Below are 6,000 nucleotides of genomic sequence, written 5' to 3'. Positions count from 1 at the left end.
AAGAGTTGAGGTTGCAGGGCCTCCCTGGTGGCGCAATGGTTGAGTGCTGCACTGTGAAGCTGTCGGCAGCCTCTGCAGCGCGAGTTCAATCTCAGTCTGCCAGCGAGAATCCCACATGGCATGGCAGACCTCTCCTGTCTAGCTCGCTGCTCCCCTCAGCAGGGTATTTCGTAGGTCTGTCTGCCTGTTCTGTTCCCGGCTCTGTCTCTGGTGAATCCTCTCACCCTCCCACACATCTGGTCTGTACCCCCGATCTTGCATAAATAAATGAATTTTTAAAAAAAAATTAAAAAAAAAAGAGTTGAGGTTGCAGTCTTGAGTCCTAAATCCATAGGCATAATTGCTATGGTTTCTTCAGGAATTAGTGTTCTTTTATTCCAGAAAAATCTCAGTTTTTGCTCTTAAACCCTTCAACTGATTAAGGTTCACCTACATCATTGAGGATAATCTCTTTTATTTAAAGTCTACTGACCATAAATGTTAATCATATCTACAAGGTATCTTCAAATACAGCACTATCCAGACTAGTGTTTGATCAAATATCTGAGCCTGGCCATGTTGACATATGAAATTACACAACGACTTAAAGGCATTGGGATAAATAAATTTAAAAATATAAATCCCTAAATGAACAACATGAGGCATGTTTTCATTAAGAAAACAAATATCCTTGTATTGATTCTGTGTTTGGTTAGTGTGAGGGGCCTGTGGGGATGGGAGAGGGAAGATTGGGTGTTGGTTTTCAGGTAACCTCTTCTGCATAACCATGTCAAATGTGTGAGAGCACTGAGGACAGTGAGTCCCTCAGAGAGGATCAAAGATGAACAAATAAATTCCTCACAATCTAGTGGAATACAGACATCTAACAATCTGTTTTACATATCATAAGTTGTATAATAAATTAAGTGCCACAAAAAAGTATAAAGGCAATCACATAGGTTTATAAAAGGGTTTGGATGTGATTGCCAGCTAAAAGAAGTTTCACAGACTTGTAGGGGCAGCATTGCAAACCCTCCTTATAAATTTTTGAATACAGACAAGTGGAAGGGGAGAGGCCATAAGCATAAGGAAATTGCTTCCAAGGAAGAGTCACTCCTTTGATGCGGCAACATCAGTTGCACCACAGAGACTGCTAGAATTAATCAAATTCACACAGCAAGTCCTGACATTTGATGGTCTAATTAGGATGATTATGGCTAAGCTTTAAAAATGTGCTTTGTCAGCAGATGATCCAATGAGATGTTACCATAAACAGCATTTCCCATCGCACACCTGGCCCAGGAGAAGCTCAAAACATGGACCTGAAGTTAGTACATTAATAATTGTTTGTGATGTGGTTGGCAAAAATATTTTGTAATTGTGCTTATAGGAGTGCTTTAGGGAGGTGAGTGCTTTTAGGGAGGTGAGTGCAGCAGTTCAGGTTTTTCTTTACCTTGTAGAAAGGTGTCAATCTTTTTTGCCATACAAACATTTTATATATGACATGTAGTATATATGTAAATAAAAGCTTTTTCTTTGAGAGAAATTCATGATAGAAAGATGAATGATATATTTTTCTTTCTTTCTTTTTTTTTTTTTTTTTAAAGATTTATTTATACAAGCACCGGGTACAGTCAGAAGCGCGGGAGGGTGAGAGAATTCACCAGAGCCAGAGCCGACAGCAAAACAGGCAGACTGACGATGTACACTGCTGAGAGGAGCAGCAGGCGAGGCAGGGGAGGTCTGTCACACCATGTGGGACCCTCACTGGCTGCCGGGGATCGAACCGGCGCTGCAGAGGCTGCGGGCAGCTTCACAGCCCAGCGCTCAACTGCTGTGCCAACGGGGAGGCCCGATATGTTTTTCTTTTTTGTTTTTATGCTAGCCTAAAGAGCTCACAATTTTTTTTTTTCCAAAAATAAAGTTACTGAGAATAAAAAACTAGTTATCACCCATATCTTTAGCAACAACTGAAACAGAGTAGGGGCAGAATGTGTGGAAGCAAAGAGCACTACAAAGTCGTTGCATTGGTAATTTTCTTGTTTGTTTTGCTTTTGGTTTTTAATTGCATACATTTAAACCAAGATGAAAGAATAATACTCTTTTCCAGACATTCAACATAAATGTTATATTAAAATGCGCACAATTCAAAGACATTAAAATGTTTCAGCAACAGATATTGAGGGAATATAATTCGCTAGTGTCTTGATATGGGTGTGTAGTTTATGCTAATTACACTAAGGTTTGATTTTTTTTTTCAACTATATCTTTTGTGTTTAGTTTGGAAAATTAAAATCAAGTGATGATGACTATTTTGGATTTATGCAAAAGTGTGAATATTATTCAATTTTACTATTTTTAGATACATAACTATTTTAAAAATGTTTTGGTGTGTGAGATTATTTCTATTTGTATTTACAAGTCAGAAAAAAGCATGATTTAGGAGAGACTTTCAAAAAGACGTAGGGGAGGAAGCACCCCTCCTTACTCCCATTTATCAGTGGTGGAACTCATCTGATGGCTTTGAACACCGTTGACGTGTGAGGACTCCATAATTAATAGTTCCATCCCCAGACTATCTTCTGAACTCCAGACTTAACATATCTAACAACTTAGTAAACATCACCACTTGGATGTCTGATAGGCATTTCATGAATCGCATGTCCTAAGACGAACCCTTGTTTGCCCCTGCCCCCCGCCCCATAAACTTGTTCCTCCTACATTGTTTATCTCTGTAAAATTCTTCTATCTTTTGCTTAGGCCAATGGTTTGGAGTCAATAGTGATGCCTCGCTTTCCCCCATGTCCTGTAGGCCATCTGTAAGCAAATGCTCTGACTCATCCTTTGATTTTCTGACTATCTTTGACCTACTCAAATGGCAGTTTCATTCTGTTCAACCTAAAGTATGTCTAACCCTTACAGTTTCTCTACTTTGAGCAATTGTGTGAAGGATTGCACAGTCCATCTAACTGGATTCTAGACAGAGGAGTTCAGAGTGATCCTTTTCTAATGTATGTTTGATTATGTCATGCTGGCTTCCAACCCCCATGTCCCCATCTCCCTGATCCCCTCTCTCCCCCATTTCACCCATAGTAAAAGAACAATCCTTCACCATTGTCTGTGAGACTATTGGATTAGCTTTCTCCTCCAATCCATCCACCCTACCTCTTGTTTCATCTCCTATTACCATCCTCATCTCATTTCAATCCAGTGTGATAACCTGTATTAGTTTTCTGTTGCTGCCTTAGTAAATTACCACAATTTTAACTACATAAAACAATACAGTTATTCACAGTTTTGTAGGTTATTCATTCCAGCTTGACTGTTTTCTGTGGTGTTTGAGAATTCTGTGCCATGTTTTTATAGGACTAGGGTCCCCTTTTCCTTGTTGGCTATTAGCTAGAGGATGCCTTTAGTTCCCAGAGGCCTCTCAGGTCTCTCAAGGGACCCTGTATCTCAGTAGCAACAACAGTATGTGGTACTTGTTTCACACTTAAAATTTGATTTTTCCCTTCTGCTGAATCTCTTTTGCCAGAGAAGTTTCTCTACCTTTGAGGGCTCATGTGATTAGATGAGACCTACCAGGATATCCCAAGGTAATAAAGTCTGGAATTTTATTTTGGTCTGCAATGTAATCTAATAAATTCACAGGCTCTGGGAATTGGAACATGGACATAATTAGTCTATCAATGATGGACATCAAAAGGTCTATCATTGAACCTCTTGGCCAAACATGCTTTCATCTCAGGCCCCATATGTTTGCTGCCCTGCTACCTGCAGTATCTTCCTCCTGATAATTATATAGCCCATTCTTCTTTTGAGGTTTTTGCTCATTTGTCAATAGATCCTCTTAGCCTCTTCCACCAACCTTTAGAACAAATGCCCGCCCTCCTTCACTTGTCCCCCTCACTGAAAGTGTGCAGTTTGGGAGGATTTCACAGGTGGGATTTTTCACCCTTGTGATGACAATTGTAAGACATGGCTCAATCTTAGGGTGCAACAACAGGGTTTATTTACAAAAGGGAAGCTGGGGTAAGGAAAGTCTCCTAAGACCATAAATGACCAGCTATCCTACCCAGGTAGCATCCAGTAGTCCAAACCAAAATCTCATGCAAGATAATGTTATCTCTCTGATTAGAGCCTGGAAGTAGCAGCACACCTATAAGCAGTAGACCAGGGTCCGGCTAACATGTGGCTGCTGGGGTAGTCACAGGTAGTGCTGCTGAGGCAGTATCATGTGCCTCCAGAAGCCAAAGTCCAGTCTGCTCTGAAGGTTCTTCGAAACTGAGTCAAACCTTCTGAAACCAAATCAAGCCTCTCCTTTCAAGCTGGCTCAAGTCTTCCAAACAGCTCCTCTCCTAAGTAGCTTTTCTCTCAGGCAGCTTCTCTTAAATCTCTGCTTATATCCTGCTCCAAGGTACCTGCCTTTCTAACCTGATTGGTTCTTTTTACAAACCAGCTCTTTCCAAGACTTAATTGGTGTTGGTACAAACTTGAACTTAATTGGTGTCAGTGGGAGCTCAAACTCGTTTGATCTGTTTTCAAAACCAACTCAGGATTCAAAACCAAAACTCTGGTAGTGCGTCCAATCTTCCCTGCACCATCTTGTCCAGGAGCTGAGCAGGTGAGCTCTGCTGTATTTGAGAGGTACTGGTCAGGTTCAAACCTGATCCACATGTTTCTAAAACTGTCACAATTTTCTCTCTCTTTTTTCCCTAAAACCAAAACATGGCTGCCATGGCTTAGCCCAGGTTTATGGTACTCACCTGGAGTTGCTATCACAACACCACTGCTTTTCTTCACACTAGCTAACATTGAATATATTTGTTTGCTGTCTTCTTCGACCAAATCCTTTGAGATCAGGGAATTGCATTTATTCACCATTGAATTTCCATTAGCTTCAGCAGTTCCTGGTAAGTGGTAAAATGTTCAATACAGTGGTTCCTACCACCTCCCATACATGGTTTTCAATTTTTATGGTTTCAGATACTCAATATTTTCATGGTCTGAAAATATTATGTACAATAACATGTTGAGACAGAGATCACATTCATGTAACTTTTATTGCAGTATATTGTTATAAATATGCTAGCTGATTATTAGTTGTTGTTAATTTATTACTATCCCTAACTTGAAATTAAATGTTATCATAGGTATATATGTATAGGGGAAAAGTATAGTATATATAGTATACATAGAATTCAGTAACCAAAGTTTGAGGTATCCAGTGGGGGTCTTGGAATGTATCATGTGTGGCTAAGAGGGGACAAATACAAATATTTGTTGAATGAATGCAAGTCACTAAAATAAGCCTGAAAGGCCTTACTATTTTAATCATGTCTGAGAAGAAGAGTTAGCTAACTTTGAATTGACCTAACAGAACTATTTTTTATTAAAACTCTTACTCATAAGGATATCATTAGTTTGTCAAATGCCTCTCTGAAGTCATTAGTTACAACTTCTACAATATCTCCTCATCTATCATAAAAGAACAAAGAGTTTGGCTTACCTAAACTAGCTCAAAGTTTTCATCTCTTCAAAGTGCTAACAAGCTTTTAAATAATCTGTTCTAAAATCTTGAGAGAGCTCAAGTCTTTAGTTTTCAGAATTCACTTTTTTACTTCATTCAAAATTAGGATATATTTCATTTGCAAATGCTTGGTATTGCTCTTATTTTAAATATATTTTCAAAGATTATTATTGACAGTTACCCTAAGTCTATAATGACTCCAGAGTCAGAGATATCAGTCCCCACAAAGTTACTTTTTCTTCCTTTTCTTTAACCCCCTTCCCTACAATGTTTGTTTTGTTCTTTGCTGTTTAAGTTTGCTTTGCTTGGAGCAAGGCATGGACACAGAATGGGATTTTGAAGGTTTTGCTTTCTGTCTCCTTTTGCACTGAGGAGAAAGCTAAACATTTTCTCTGAAATTAGCTAAACAGTATCAGCTTATCCTAACATTTAGCCTTCCCTTCACCATTGTTAAGGATTTCAGCCAATTTTTTTTTTATTTGTTGCTGTTC

The sequence above is a fragment of the Talpa occidentalis genome, unplaced genomic scaffold (assembly GCF_014898055.3).
Source record: "Talpa occidentalis isolate TD23 unplaced genomic scaffold, MPIMG_talOcc4v2.1 talOcc4.4, whole genome shotgun sequence".
Classification (NCBI taxonomy): Eukaryota; Metazoa; Chordata; class Mammalia; order Eulipotyphla; family Talpidae; genus Talpa; species Talpa occidentalis.
This window is presented reverse-complemented; position numbering follows the sequence as displayed.